The sequence below is a fragment of the Chrysochloris asiatica genome, unplaced genomic scaffold (genome assembly GCF_000296735.1).
Source record: "Chrysochloris asiatica unplaced genomic scaffold, ChrAsi1.0 scaffold00170, whole genome shotgun sequence".
NCBI lineage: Eukaryota > Metazoa > Chordata > Mammalia > Afrosoricida > Chrysochloridae > Chrysochloris > Chrysochloris asiatica.
Window position 1 is genome coordinate 1,199,614 of NW_006408688.1, and position 17,180 is coordinate 1,216,793.

At 36.7% G+C, this 17,180-nt stretch overlaps 1 protein-coding gene across 1 annotated transcript in view; it reads left to right on the forward strand.

Annotated features, from left to right (window-relative positions):
* Nucleotides 1–17,180, forward strand: part of TRHDE (thyrotropin-releasing hormone degrading enzyme) — a 798,400-nt gene that overhangs the window by 460,299 nt on the left and 320,921 nt on the right. The window lies entirely within an intron of this gene.

Sequence of the window (17,180 nt, forward strand, 5' to 3'; positions counted from 1 at the left end):
ACCGAAGCATGTATGTAGGGTTCCATAATAAACATTTGACTAATTAGAATTATCAAATGAACATGAACAGATAAATTTTGAAAGCTTCCAAGAGTACTTATGTGTATATTAAAAACTCACTCAATTAGCTACAAAGAATATTGAGATTAAAAATATGTCAAACTATATTGAATAAGTACTTGAAAGAAAACAGAAGGAAAATGTCAAGAAATCCTCAAAAGTAAAGGCAAGTTAAACAAATGACTTATATGAATGTAAGGGGTTATCGGAAAGCACATGGCATATGGTGATTGTTCACAGTATTTTTTTTTTTTTTGTTACTAGAATCAGAATGAGTTATATAGTTAGACAGCATGTTCATAATTGTTACTATGATTGACATTATTTAGAGCATATTCATGATTGTTCTATAAAATCTAAGGGTAGCATAATTATTGAAAACTTGACTGACAGATTAGTTATAACTTCTGCAATATCAACACTGCTACTATATCTTTAAGATTTTTGAGTAAGTCTGCAGAAGATTCACAAGTTGTTTTTTTTTATAATGTAGTATAATTAATGCTCCATATTTACATCTTCCCTTAGTTGTTTTACATCTTGAATAATATATTTGGCATGACACATTGAGCTTGAACTTGTGGTTAGGTGCCATCGAGTGAGCTCTGACTCATAGTGACTCTGTGCACAACAGAAGGAAGCAGTGCTCATTCCTGTGCCATGCTCAGTTTTGTTGTTTGAGCCCATTATTGCAGCCACCATGTCAAACCATCTTGTTGGGCTTCTTCCTCTTGTTTGCTGATCCTCTATTTTACCAAGAATGATATCCTTTTCCAGGAGTTGGTCCCTCCTGATAACATGTCCAAAGCATGTCAAGACTCACCATCCTTGCTTTTATGGAGCATTCTGCAGGTTTTTTCCAAGACAGATTTGTCCATGGTACTTTCAGTATTCTTCACCAACACCATAATTCAAATGCATTAATTCTTTTCTGGTCTTTGTTATTGTATGTTCAACTTTCACATGCATCTGAAGCAATTGAAAATGTAACTAGGACCATGCATTTCTTAGTCCTCAAAGTGACATCATTGCTTTTTATCAATTTATTTTAAGATGTCTTTTCCAACAGATTAGTCCAATGCAATGTTTCATTTGATTTTTTGACTGCTGCTTCTATGAGCATTGATTGTGGATCCAAGTAAAATGAAATCCTTGACAACTTCAACCTTTTCTCAGTTTATTATTCTGCTATTTATTGATCTGGTTATGAGGATTTTTACTTTCTTTATATTGAGGTATAATCCATATAAAAGGCTGTATTCTTTGATCTTTGTTAGAAATTGTTTCAAGTCCTCTTCACTTTTAGAAAGCACAGTTATATTGTCTACATATTTTGTTGTTGTTAAGTGCTGTTGAATTGGTTCCGACCCATAGCGACCCTGTGTAGGGTTCCCGAGGAGCAACTGGAGAGCTTGAACTGCCAACTTTGCAGTTCAAACGGCTTTGCAGTCTGACGCATTAACCCATAGTGCCGTACATATCATCCTTCTTCCAATCCTGATGCAGCATTGTTTCTCATGTAGTTCAACTTCTTGGCTCATTTGATCAGCAGACATATTGAATAAATATGGTGAAAAGACAAAACCCTGATATACACCTTTCCTGAGTTTAAACCACACAGTATCCCTTTGTTGTTTTCAAATGACTGTCTTTTGTTCTATGTACAAGTTCCTCATGAGCACAGTTAAATGTTCAGGAATTCCTAATTGCTGCAATGTTATCCATGATTTATAATGATCCACACAGTCAAATACCTTTGTATAGTCAATAAAACACAACAAAAATTTTCTCTGGTATTGTCTGCTTTCAGCCAAGATCCATCTGACATCAGCAGTGATATCCCTTGTTCCATTCTGAGGATGACTTGCATTTCTGACAGCTCCCTGTCGATGTGTTGCTGCAAACGTTTTTGAATTTATCTTCAGTTACATTTTACTTGTGTGTGGCATTAATGGCTTCAATAGTTTCCACATTCTGTTTGTCTCTTTGTTGTTGTTGTTAAGTGCCATCGAGTCGGTTCCGACCCATAGCGACCTTGTATAGGGTTTCCGAGGAGCAGCTGGTAAACTTGAACCACCGACCTTGCAGTTCAAACGGCTTTGCAGTCTAGTGCATTAACCTACAGTACCACACCAGACATGGGCATAAATATGAGTCTCTTCTAGTTGGTTAACCATATAGTAGTCTTCCAAATTTCTTGGCATAGTTGAGTGAGTGACTCCAGCTGTGCAATAGATTGCTGAAACATTTCAGTTTCTATTCCATCAATTGCTGCAGCGTTGCTTTTGGCAGTGCATTCAGTGCAACTTGGACTTCTTCCTTCAATACCTTTGGTTCTTAATCATGTGCTACCTCCTGAAATGGTTAAATATCTACCAGTTGTTTTTGCTAAAGTGACTGTATTCCTTCTTTTTTTTTTTTTACGTTTCCTGCATCATTCAACATATTCAATATTATGCTCATAGACTCCTTTCAATATTGCAACTCAAGGTTTGACTGTATTCTTTATTTCTTTCAACTTGAGAAATACTGAGGGTATTCTTCTATTTTGTTTTTAAACTTCTGGTCTTTGCATATTTCATTGTAATACTGTGTCTTTTCAGGTTGACTTTGAAATGTCTTTTACTTCATCATTTCTGCCATTTACTTTAGCTATTCTATGTTCAAGAACAAGTTAAAAGAGTCTTCTGACATCCATTTTGGTATTTTCTTTCTTTCTGATTTTTTTAATGACCTTTGCTTTTTTCATGTATGATTGTTCCTGATGTCATCTCACAGTTACTTTTGCTTTTGATAATTAGTGTTTAATTCATCCAGTTTATTCTTGACATGGTCTCTAAGTTCAGTTAGGATCTTTCTTCAGCTTCAACCTGAACTTGTTTCATAGTGAGTCCCTGGCCTTGTTTTGGCTGTTGATATTGAGTTTTTCCACTGTCTCTGCCCACAGATATATTGGTCTTGCAAAATTCTTTCATGTGATCTCCAGCACCATTTTATCAACAAGGCCATATTTTACAACTACCTGTCCCTCCCTGTTTCCTACTTTTGCATTCTAATTATCAGTGAGTGTGCTTGATCAATTTCAGCCTGATGAAGTAGGTTGTTGTTGTTAAGTACCGTGAAGTCGATTCCAACTCATAGTGACCCTGTACAGGGTTTCCGAGGCTTCAAATCTTTATGGGAGCAGAAAGCCTCATCTTTCTCCAGCAGAACAGCTAGAAGTTTCCAACTGCCGACCTTGATGTTAGCAGCTCAATTTGTAACTACTACTCTACCAGCATTCTTCATTGTCTTCATCATTGGCTTGGGTGGTTAGTGCACAAATTTGAATCATATTTACTAGTGTTCTTTGTAGGAATATAGACATTATCCTATCACAGACTTCACTGTATTTCAAGATCTTGAAATGTTTTGTTTTGGGTTTTTTGTTTTTTTGACAGTGAATGTGAGGCTATTCCTCTTGAATTTGCCATTCTCAGCATAGTTATCTATATGATTATCAGATTCAAAATGGCCACTGTCTGTTCATTTCAGCTCACTAATTCCTGGGGTATTTATGCATTCTATTTCATTTTTTCTGATTTCCATTTTATACTTCTTCCATTTCAGTTCTTATTATTAATAAGTATTTTAAGCTGTTTCTTTTAATTTTGAAACATGCCCCATAAACAAATGTAACTCCCAAAAGCTTTGCCCCATCCATGTCATTAAGGTCAACTACTACGAGCAGGCAATTCTTCCTCTTTTATATTTTGAATGCCTTCAAAGTAAGATACTCATCTTCTGGGACTATATCAGATAATGCATTGCTGTTCATAAAATTTGAGGAGCTAATTCCTCATCAGTATATTGCCAATTACTTCTTCCTAGTCTGTCAGGATTCTGTAAACTCAGATGAAACCTGTCCACCCTGGATGAGCCTGCTGTTATTTGAAATACCAGGGGCATATCTTCTGGAATCACAGTAACACATAAGTCATCATAGTGTGGAGACATTGTGATTGGGTATTGCAACAGTACTTACAGAAGTGCAGGGACATTGTGATTGGGTATTGCAAGCAGTACATAGTACCTGAAGGATGTGGTCATTGAAGGGACCCACAATTTAGCCCACTTTCACTGTGTTAATCATATTTGAGAGTATGCTGTTTTAATTGCTGTTGAGTCAGCAACTTATAAAAATGCATGCTAGGAGTTATCATTTTGAGTGGTTTGTGTTTAGGGTCATTATGAGTCAGAACTGACTCCACAGCACTTAACAACAAAAGCAATAAATACTCAATACATTCTCATAGAAATAAAATGTGGGTTTTTTTTGCTTTTTTTTTTTAGTTTATTCATTGATTAAGATATCTTGGAGAATTTGTGACTTGGCAGTAGATGAAATGCGATTGATAGATAAAAATTGTCAGAACATATAGACACAGATACCAGTTTGAGAACTAACGTGCATCTGAACCAAGTCATGGTATTTTCAATAGCCTCATATGCATGTGAAAGTTGGACAGTGAGTAAGGGAGACCAGAATTGATGGATTTGAGTTATGGTGTTAGAGAAGAATATTGAAGGTACCATGGCGTGCCAGAACAACAAACAAATCTGTACTGGAAGAAGTACAGCCAGAATTCTCCTTAGAAGCCAAAATGATAAGACTTTTTCTCTCATACTTTGAACATATTATCAGGAGAGACCAGTCCCTGGTGAAGGACTTTATGCTTGGTAAAGTGAAAGGTCAGTGAAAAAGAGGAAGACCCCCAACCAGATGGATTGGCATTTTGGCAGCAGCAACAGGCTGAAGCATAACAACAGTTGTGAAGATGGCATAGGACTGGGCAGTGTTTCGTTCCATTGTGCATAGAATCACTATGAGTCAGAGATGACTAGATGGCACCTAACAACAATTTACAATGACTTAAAAATACCAAACCCATCCATTGCTCTCAAGTGTATTCTGACCCAGAGCTCCATTATAGAACATAGTAGAATCCCCTCATATTCCTTCAAAGACGCTACTTTTTATGTGCTGACTGCTACATCTTTCTCCCATGAAGAGACTAGTGAGTTAGAACTGCTGGCATTTTGGATCACAGCCAACCACTTAACCACTGTGCCACCACACGTGCTTTATTTACTATAAAGCTTATGCTTAATTATGTAATGATGTTCATGTACCACTTTCTGTGAAAAGTTCTATAAACAAGTATCAGAGACAAACTTTTCAGTATAGTGATTGTTTCATTGTTCTCATTACTGGAGATTATTTTTTAAGTTATTCTTCACTGCCTAGTGTAAATATGTATCTTTGCACACTTTGGTGGTGGTACAAATGGTTTTTAATAACTCATACATGAAAATGATTATTAACATCTTAGACTTACACAATTTTAAAGTGGGTTTTTGAAATGATAATGCTTAAAGTACATTGTTATATAGAACTGGCACTTATTTCACTATCTCTTTAGTTTTATCTATAAGTATGTTTTAGCTGTCTAAAAAATACTAACCAGTCAGTTAAATGATGATATAATATTTCAAAAGTAAATGTAGCTTTCAACTGAGTAAGGCTTAGAATATTTTTGCACATTTCAGGACTTCATAAAAGAAAGAATTACAATATTAAATTACAAAGTAAAGTTCTTTTAATGTTATAGGAAAGTTGGAGTTAAAATAATTTCTGATTTTCACAAATATGCCTTTGTATTTCATTTATCAATGATGATCATTGCAAAGTTATCTAGATAGTTTTTATTCATTACAATTCGTTGCCTTTCTTGTTTGAATCCTTGATTTTATTCCTCTGCTTTAACCTTTGTCATGATTTTAATAAATCACAAAGAACAAGAGTAAAAAGCCAATTGTGCCATATTACATATCTTTCATTTCAGCCTTGTATGTGGCAGGGGTTCATATTAGCAATTATATATGTGTCAATTTTTTGATCTATGAAACTTTAAAGTCTTAATCTTATGGTAATGTGGATTCCTATAGAAATGAAGCATAGATCACATATCTTATCTCTCTTCTTTATGATAGATTAGTTGAGGTTGAATAATAACACCGTGATAAATACTTAAAACATTTATTCTTAACTTTCCCTCTATTCTCTACTCTACTATACTTTGTTTCAACTAGTAATACTGTACCCATAATTTGGTGCTAACTGTTTTTTAACATGCCTTTTGACCACATGGGAATTGTTTGGAGGCAGGAAATGTGTTTCAGTTATATTTGTTTCCCCAGCCTCAGGGGTATCTAAGACCATGATAAGAATTCTTACTGTATATCCTATAGTGCCTCGTCAGTACTCAACTTCCCTCCACCAATAATACTAAATGCCAATGTATAGAATGCTAATGCTAAGAAATAAAAAACTGAATTACTTCCGAGATTTCATTTGTATTTCTATACAAACTACAATTTACTGACAAACTTTTTGAGATTTGTCTTAGCCCTTGCTTTTACTGTCAGCAGCCTATAACATATTCCTTTTTGGATCATGATCACTTTCCTTATAACATAGTTATAACTGATCTTTTTAGTTTGTCCTTCAGACAAACAAAGAAAAATTTCCCACTTCCATGTTTGTTTTGTTGTTGTCAGATGCCATCGAGTTGTAACCGACTCATAGCGACCCCATGCACAGCAGAACGAAACAATGTCCGATCCTGGGCCAACCTCACTACCGCCACTACACTTGACACCATCAATGATGTCACCTGGCCAATCCATCTCGTTGGGGGTCTTCCTCTTTTTCTCTGACCCTCCACCTTACCCAGCATGACATCCTTCTCCAGCGACTTTTCTCTCCGGACAATGAGTCCAAAGTATGAGAGACGAAGCTTAGCCATCCTGGCCTCCAAGGAGCACTCTGGTTGCACTTCTTCCAAAACAGATCTATTGGTTCTTTTGGCAGTCCATGGCACTTTCAGTATTCTCCTCCAACACCACAACTCAAAGGCATCAATTCTTCAATGATCTTCCTTATTCACTGTCCAGCTTTCACATCCATATGAGGTTATTGAAAATACCATGGCTTGGGTCAGGCGCACCATGTTTGTTAGCAGCTCCAAAAAAAAAAAAAATTTTTTTTTTTTAATTCTATGAACCTCTACTCGATGTAGTTGTCTTTGAGTACTTAAGTTCCATCATCCACAAAAGAATCCAAGACATCAATATTGGTTGACTTTTCATTCAAATTCTCCCTCAGCCACAAAAGTACTTCAGGAATACCTGGTTTTGATACATCATCATTACATGTCTTTAGCACAATAGCCACTTCCTGTCTCCTGTCTATATATCAAGTTACCTTATATACTATATATAAATAATTTCCTAAGACACAATAATTGTATTGTATCATTAGTGCTGATGTTGTTGTTGTTAAGTGCTATCAAGTCGGTACAAACTCATAGCAACCCTATGCATAACAGAATGAAACACCTTCCAGTCCTGGGCCAACTCCACAATCATTGCTGCATTTGAACACAATGCTGTTGACACTATGCCAATCCAACTTGTTGGGCGATCTTCCTCTTTTTCTCTGACCCTCCATTTTACCAAACATGATGTCCTTTTCCAGTGACTGGTCACTCCTGACAATATGTCAGAAGTATGAGAGACAATGTCTGGCATTCCTGGCTTCCAAGGAGCACTCTGGCTGTATTGCTTCCAACATGGATCTGTTTGTTCTTTTAGCAGTTCATGGTACTTTCAATATTTTTCTCCAATACCATAGCTCAAATGCATCAATTCTTCTATAGTCTTCCTTATTCACTTTCCAACTTTCGCATGCATATGAGATTATTGAAAATACCATGACTTGGGTCAGGTGAACTTTAGTCCTTAAACAGGTATCTTTGCTCTTCAACACTTTAAAGAAGTTTTGTGTAGCAGATTTGCCTAATGCAAAAACATCGTGTGATTTCTTGACTGCTGCTCCCATGAGTGTTGATGGTTGGTCCAAACAAATGAATCATTGACAACTTCAATCTTTTCTCCATTTATATGGAAGTTATTTATTGGTCCAATGGTGAGGATTTATTAATTCTGATAATACCCATTTATTAAAACCAAACTCTTTGACCTTATAACTGAAGACTCAGACAGAATAAAGTTTTTGTTTGTTTGTTTTGTCTTATGTTTCTCTGCCTGGCTTTTCCCTGTTTAGCTGCTTCCCCCATTCATCTGAACCACTCAGCCTTCAACAATCTGTTTTAATGTCACTTCACTCTGATGCCTTTTCTAAACTCATTAATCATTCCATCCTCTATGTTTTAGTAGCATTTATCATATTATGATAGAGTTAGCAGTTTATCTGCCTTTCTCTTGTACCTTCTCTCCCACTCTTTAGCATTTTAAGATTAGGAATTTAGTGTTAGTCATCTCTTTATTCCCAAAACACAAATCAGTACCTGACACAGAGTAGGAACTTGATACATATTTCTTTAATGACTGAATAATTAACATAATGGCAGTTTTCTTGTTTTTGTGGTGTTAATTCTCAGTCTATGCATTTACTCACACTTTTTGGCTTCTTTGAAATGCCTTTTCACTCTAAATATTCGAATGCAATTTATTTTTAACTAATAGTATACAAAATGATATGTTAAAGATTATTGAAACTCTTTAGATGTATGCATGTGTTCAAAACTTCTACATAGTGTTTTTAGTAGACTGTTTGTGATGGTGGTGATTATGTGCTGTGGAGTCTGTTCCAATTCAGAGCGACCCTGAATAGGGTTTCCAAGTCTATGAATCTTTACAGGGGCAGAAACTCTCATCTTTCTCCTGTGCAGCCAATGGTAGCTTCGAACTGCTGGCCATGAGCTTAGCAACCCAACTCATAAACACTAGAGTACCACAGTTCCTTTTTAGTAGGGTAGTAGGATTCATTACAGTTGTTAACATTAAAGTTCTTTTGAACAGATATAGTGTTCTCCTATTTGTCTTTGCTTTTACAGCTTTTGTGACAGTGGTAAATTGGACTATCTTATGACCTTAAACTATGAGGTTAAATGAAGCTAACTATTGAATATGTATTACAAATGTACTTTCCCTTATATAATACACACACACAAATTTAAAGTCCTTTAGTGGTCAGGTCACCTTTCAGTACTTCTATTATTTTTCTATGTATCATTCTAATTTACTATTTTTTTTCCTCAGAATATTTTTTAACATTTCTAATTTTTAAGAGAAAATTATAACACCTACTCCTCACCTAGTGACTCTCTCATTATCTGACAGTTCACATTTGTGACAACAGTATAAAATCTGTGATACAACTTTTTTATGCATAATATACTTTTCTGGCAGTAAAAAATGCAAAGGTAGAAAGCAAAAATATTGCTGGGTGTGATGGTTTAGGTTATATTTCAACTTGATTGGGCCATGATGTCATTTTGTAATGTTGTAATGATATAATTATCAGTTATTTAATGATGTCTTCATTCTTCATTTTGTTATCTGATGTGGTCATCCTCTATTTTTGCATAATGATGATTTTTTAATAACAACCTGGTTTTTGGAACCTAACCATAGTTGATAGTGCAATGCTGTAGGATAAGTGCAAACTTGGTTTGAACCACAAGGTCAGTGGTTCAAACTCATCAGATTCTCCTGAAGGTCTCTATGAGTCAGAACCAACTCAACAGCACTTAACAACAGCAACCACTATGTTTATAATTGAGGTTTGTGTGTATTTCATTCATTGTACCTAACTATTTTTTCACTCATTTCTTGCATTAGTTCAGACATCTTTTTTTTTTTTTTTTTTTGGCTTCTCCCTGTTCTTCTCTTCCCTCAACTACCAAGAATTTAAGCCGAGATCTGAAGTGGAACTGACTCAAACAAAATTAAATACAATGTAGAGCAGTGATCTTGGCTTGGGCTGTCTGGTTCATCATATTGTCAGAATGCAATACACAAGCTAAGTCACTGCCAGTAAGGTTTTGTTTATCTGTGGCCATTGACTGACATTTTTAGTGTCATAGACCATTCTGTTGTTGTTGTTAAGTGCTGTTACCTTGCATCTGAGTCAGAGCACCCTGTATAGGGTTTGAAAGAAGTGGCTAGTGGATTTAAACCACTGACCTTTCAGTTAGCGTTTCAGTGCTGATCCTACAGTGCTACACAAGGACACCATACTAGTGGAATGGAAATGTGAACGCTATTCCCATGCTGCCAATCTCATTCCGATCCTGTACTACAGGCTGGAATCATCCCCTAATCTTCCGAATATAGACCAGCCATGAGGGAACAATTGCTCTGTATTCTTCAACATTAGACAGTTCCACCTTCTCAGCAGTAACATTGCTATATTTTGGGCTCGTGTATAGGAATCTAGCTCTAATAGTAGTAGTAGTAGTAGCAATAATGGGCAATATTGGAACCTCCCAATGAGATGGATTGGCCAAGTGGCAGCATCGATAGACTCAAGCGTGGCAACAGCAGTGAGGTTGGCCCAGGATTGAGCAGTGTTTCATTCTGCTGTACATATGGTCGCTATAGGTCGGTACCGAGTCGATGGCACCTAACAACAACAACTCATTGAATAAAGTCGGGTCAGTGAATGGGTAAGATCACTTGTGAAATGATCAGGGGTGATAGAGGAGCATGTCATTCATGCAATTGCTCTTAATATCTAACTTTCAATCCTGCCAATTACAGAGAGCCCAGCTACCCTGAGAGAGAAGTCAATAGGGTCTGAAGTCATATTCTTGCTAATGAGCCTTTCCAGGAGTCAGGGCTTCAAGGGTTCCACATGGCTCAGGGTTCCTAGATCTCTAAACTACCCTGTCCTCTCCTTCTACTCTTCCTCATTCTGCTTCTTGTGCTTTTATTTCTTTGCTGCCTTACTGCTTTTACATATATATTCTGCCCTCTTGACTGTATTACTTTCAGAATCTAAACTGTCAGAACAAGATGACTTTCTGTCCTTGTGTTTCTTTTTCCTCTTTTTCTAGAAGAATTCCCTGCGTAGTCAGCCATATTAAACTGTGATGATTTGCTTTTTCTCTCTCCTATTGCTCATAAGATATCAGAGAGTATTTGATCCCACCTGGCTGCAGAAACAATCCGTTAGGAAGTAAAATTTACAGCCACATTTTTTTGCAGGTAGTGCAGGACATCCTTAAGGGCCATCTGTCTAGTGAAATCATAAGAAAGTGTGGGACAGCATCTGACTTCCTCTGACTTCACAAGGTCTGAAGAAGAATTGAATTCATCAGCCCAAGACAGATTTCTATAATCCAGAGGTCAGATATGTCTCCACTTTTCAAACTTGTTTACGAATTCTGACACCAACTACCCTTTCATGGAACTTTCTACTTCTCTACTGGGTTCAATTGGGTTTAATAATTCCATGCAATAGCCACACAGTACTAAGACAATTCTCACAACTATGGGGCTTATAGTGGACATTGACAGGTTACATTTCAGGGTCAGAAATAACCAGGACATAGTTCTTTTTCCAGAGCAGCCTCCTTCTAGCCATGTTCATAGGCAGATCTCTCTTGGGTCATCCAGTCTCTCAGCCATGAAACCTTTTAACCTCTGCTCTACTTAGCATCGTGGTTAAAATTGGGCTGTGAACTGCAAGGTTAGCAGTTCAAAACTACCAGCTGTTCCACGAGAGAAAGATGAGGCATTCTGCTCCCATAAAGACTTACAGCCTTAGAAACCCTGTACAAGATCACTATGAGTCGGAACCGACTCCATGGCACACAGCAGCAGCAGCAGCTATTTTGGCAACATTTAAAAGCTCTTTTAGCACTGCCAATAAATGCACAAAGGGCATGCCAAAGCTTCAGTTTAAAGGCATACAGCTCTGGCTCCATGGGTGAACAAACTTCCCCTGATTAAATGTCTGGAGGCACCCCTCCCCAGCTTCACAAAGAAGCTACCCAAAGGCCCTCAGCTTTACTTGCTCTGTGGACCAAGAAGCCCACCACTCTGTCTCATGCTTTGAACCTTGGTTCTGCTGCTGCTGGTCCTCTCCTGATCCTTTGGTGTCACAATTCTGTCTCCTGGAAGTTTCAGCACTCAGAGATCTTGGGGTCCAAAGACATGTTGCACTCCTCACTCTTCTGTTTTGATGACAGTGAGATTTTTCCATTCCTACTCTGGATGTGACTTGTGTTATATCCAAGGGGATAGCAAAATTGATCAATCACCATATTAGAGCTCCGACTTGTTGCAATCAGAATGGACCCTGTTAGCAATCATTCCTAACTGAATCATATGATCTAATCTATGTCTTCCCTCACTGTCTCTTGCCCAGGCACATCAGGAGAAAAGACATACATCTCATCTGCATAGTCCCACCCTGCTGTATGGTGGGAATCCCAAAGACTATGCCTAGATGAGTCATATCAAATAAATCAGTGCACACCAGAAATCTGAGGAGAGATCACCTCCTTCTCTTTTTTTGACCAATAATAATGTTGTTGGGATTGAGGTCTTTCTCAGTCTGTCAGTTGACAACTTTAATGTACCACAGCAAAATCCAAACCCTGCTGCTACTGAGTCAATTCTGGCTCAGAGAAATCCCACACAGGGTTTCTGAGACCAAATCTTTATGGGAACAGACAGCCCCATCTTTTTTGCACAGAATTGGTGGTGGGCTTGAACCACGGATTTGAAGTCAGTAGCCCAACACCTAACCTGCAATGCCACGAGGGCAACTAACTTTTACATAAAGGGACACTTTTATTTTATCATTTCTTATTCTCTTTCCCAGTAAACTCTGTCACACTTTGTCTCCTGCATCTGTTATCTCAGAAGACTTATATACCTGATAGAACGACATGTAAGTTGGGTAGAATAGCCTTGCTTGTGACAGCCTGGGATTTTGATAAAGGCTCTATATCAAGTTTGTGATTATAGCAACTTCTTCTTAGAATACAGTATAGAAAGCTGGCAAATTGAGCATGGTCTTCGTTCTTTCAGAATTTTCCTTAAAGTCCTATGACTGACTCCTCTCTCTGCTCTTCTGCTAAAGCTAAATTGTCTCTCTGAACTGTGTCCACATTTCCAGAAGGTTCATTGTGCAAAACTCCAAATTTAACTTATTTTTTAAACTTTCACAGTCCCTGGTAAAAGGTAGGCAATTAATCAATAATTAGTGATTTTTTTTCTTTTGTTATTCTTAAGGATGATGATGATGGTCCTGGCCAGGAACTGGCAAGAGAGGATAATTTCATATTTTATTATTTTATATTTTATAGTGACACAGGGTTTTTATAAAATATGAGTATCTTCTTTCTTGGAGATTTTTTGTAGTTCTGTTAAACTGGGTTTTGCTCTGATTCGAATTTCCCCCCTCCCCCCTTCAGTTTAAGGTATTCTTTCTTCTGGGCTTTGTGAGTGTTATTCTGCCAGGATTGATTTTCTTTCTCTTAATCTCTTTATGAACACAAGTCTCATTTTTCTCAATTATACAAAATCATTCTCCCCAACAATATGAAGATGAACATATTGATAACAACCTTTTTGTTGTTAACTGCCATCAAATCAGTTTTGACTCATAGTAATCCTGTGCATGGTTTCCAAGGAGCAGCTGACTTGAACCACCAACCTTGAGACTAGCAGTCCAGTGCTTATCCTACAGTGCCAAACCAGGACTCTGCTAATGACCTAGTTGTACTAAATTTAAACACTGATTATTGAAATTCTACTTAGTAAGCAAAGCTATGTTTCTGTTCTTGTATAGAAGCATCTAGAAATATATATAACATGTTTTCTTAAATGTGAAAATGTATTATTTGAAATTTACCTTAGATTCCATTCTTTAAGATTACTCAGCCATTTATCTAAAACTATTTAAAAATTCACAAGTTCAGTAAAGATGTTTATTAAATTTTAACATTCATAAATACATATTTAATATTGCTAAAAGTTAAAATTATATTTCAAATAAAGGATTATTTTAAGTTCAGTTTATGCTCTGATTTTAACTTTCTGTTTATTAACAGGTACTGTAGCAGACACTTACTATCTGAAGAAGTTTATATTATTTTAACTTCAGAATGGAAACCATATCTCCAATTAGTACTTACTATTGTACATAAAACTGTTCACTAGTCAAGTTGAAGTATAATTTTACATTTCATAATTTCTCCTATTAATTTCAATTTCAAATAATTTTAATATGTATTTTTAAATAGCATGACTAACACTTCTGGACACCAGCTTAAAAGTAAATTGTTTTTATTTTTGAATTAGCATATGATTTTACCTTAGTCTCTAAATTGAACATTTATCTGAAATCTTATTGCTACTTTTTAGAGGTCGTAAATCAGCAATGTTTATACGATGTGTTTTTATTATTCTTGAAAATTTAAGTCACAATGTCTAGCTCTATTTTCCTTCATTTGTCTTGAATAAGAAAATTATTCTGAGAAGATATACAGCATAAGTGTTTGCCAGCTATCTCACTTAATTCAATCTGAGTATGAACTGATCTGTGGCCTCATGGGACCTGGAAAGACTCCTCTGTGATTGAGTATGTGGTTTGGTTCAGCTGTGGCTATGTAGCCCTTTGAAAGAACACATCGTATTGTTGTGAAACTTTTAGTGTATAAGAAGGATGAATAAATTAGATGAATAGCCAATAAACTCTTAAAACTACACAATTAGAAAATAAACCTCACTTTGTATAGTTGGATGGTAGTTAATTGAATTATTGATTAAACATATTAACTTATTGAACAAACAATGAGGAGCAATTTTTTTTTTTGTAAATCAAGATTTAAAGTAACATGTACTTAGATGCCCCTGTTAACTGTTCTTCACTTGGCATATATATTCTGCATTTCCATTTGTTTAAATATAGGACTAGTCTATTCTCAGCTTGAAGTTACAATTTGTTCAAAAATTACATACTGTTTATATGCTGGCTCAAAGCTAGTAGAATTCAGTAGTGAGCTCAGAATTAGTTAAATCATTTAAGCTTTGCAATCTTTAATCTCTGTAATAGGTTGCAACTATCCTGGAACTATTTAGCCCTTGTTATCAGTTACACCTTCTTTTTTTTAATTTCACTCCTAACTCTATGAATGCAGGATATCAGGATAATAAGTGGCTGCCACCAGTTTGGTTAACAAAACCCAAGCTATTTTCTTAAGGAGGGTTTCTTAATATAAAATCAACAGAAAAGTACTTTTCTACTGCACTTTATTTCTAGTATAACAAATTGTCTTTTAGGAGAGCAAATACTAATGTCTCAGTGCTGAAGAAGAATATTGAAAGTGCCATGGGCTGCCAAAAGAACCAACAGATCTGTTTTGGAAGAAGTGCAGCCAGAGTGCTCCTTGGAGGCCAGGATGGCCAAACTTCATCTGTCATGCTTCGGCATATTGTCAGGTAGTGTGGAGGGTCAAAGAAAAAGAGGAAGACTCCCAGCGAGATGGATTGGCAAAGTGGCAGCATTAATGGGCTCAAGCTTTTCAACAGTAATGAGACTGGCCCAGGATCAGGCAGTGTTTCATTCTGCTGTGCATAGGGTCGCTATGAGTTGGTGCCGACTCAATGGCACCTAATAATAACAACAACAATGCACAGAATGCAAAAAGTCTTATGAGTTGTCTGTTTTTATTACTTCATGGTAGCAGATTAGGCTTAGGCATTGTCATCTACTTTGTATTTATTTTCTTAATTCACATATGCATTAAAGATCTTATTTGTTGTGGTGGTTAAGTTCTGTAGAGTTGGTTCTGACTCATAGCAACCCTGTACAAGATTTCCAAGGAGCAGGTAGTGTATTTGAACAGCCAACCTTGTGTTTAACAGTCTATAACTTATACTAGAGTGCCTCACCAGATATTATGTTGTTGTTTTCAAGTGTCGTTGAGTCGATTCCGACCCATAGCGACCCTGTATATGGTTTCCAAGGAGCAGCTGGTGAGCTTGAACTGCTGACCTTGCAGTTCCAATGGCTTTGCAGTCTGGCACATTAACCCACAGTGCCACACCAGGTTGTTAGGTTGTTGTTAAAGTCAATTCCAACTCATAGTGACTCTATGCACAGCAGAATGAAATGCAGCTCAGTGTGGCCATCCTCCAAATTGTTTTTATGCTTGAAACTAATGCTTCTGCCACTATACCAATCCATCTCATTAGGTGTATTACTCATTTTTGCTGACTCTCAACTTTACCAATGTCCTTCCTACTGATCCATTGTGATAATGTGCCTGAACTATGAGAGACCAAGAATTGCCATTCTTACTTCTAAGGTACATGCTGGCTATCCTGCTTCCAACACAGATTTGTTTTTTTTTGTTGTTGTTCTGGCAGTCCAGAATGATGTTCAATATTGTTCTCTAACACCATAATTCAAATGCATCAATTCATCTGTGGTCTTCCTTATTCATTGCCCAAATTTCACATGTATATGTGCACCTTAGTCCTCAAACTGATACCTTTTTCTTGGACACTTTCAAGAATAATAAACTGTCTTATGCACAGATTAGCCTAATGCAATACCTAATTTAATTTATTGAATGTTGATTGTAGATTTAAGCAAAATGAAGTCTTTGGCACCTTCCACCTTTCCCCCACTAATCACAATACATGTGTAAGGATTTTCTTTCTTTACACTGAGGTGCAGTGCATACTGAAGGCTATGGTCTTTGATAAGTAAGTATTTAGAGCCCTCTTCCCTTTCAGCAAGCAAGGGAGCATCAGTTGCATATTGCAGGTTGCTAATGAGTCTTCCTTTAATCCTGAAACCATGCTGTTTTTCAAATAATTTAGCTTCTTAGATATTTGTTCAGCACATAGGTTGAATAAGTATGGTGAAAGAATACAGCCCAATCACACACCATTCCAGATTTTAAATCATTCAATTTACAATTGTTCTGTTTGAACAACTGCCTCTTGGTCTGTGTACAGGTTCCTCATGAGCACAATTAGATGTTCTGGAATACCTGATTTTCACAATATTATCCATAGTTATCATGATCTACCAAGTTGAAAACCTCTGCATAGTCAATAAAGACAAGTAAACATCTTTCTAGCATTCCCTACTTTCAGTTATGATCCATATGGCATCAGCAATGATATCCCCTATCTGTCAGTTTGTCATACGGTAGTGGCTTGTGATTCTGGAAGAGATGCCATGG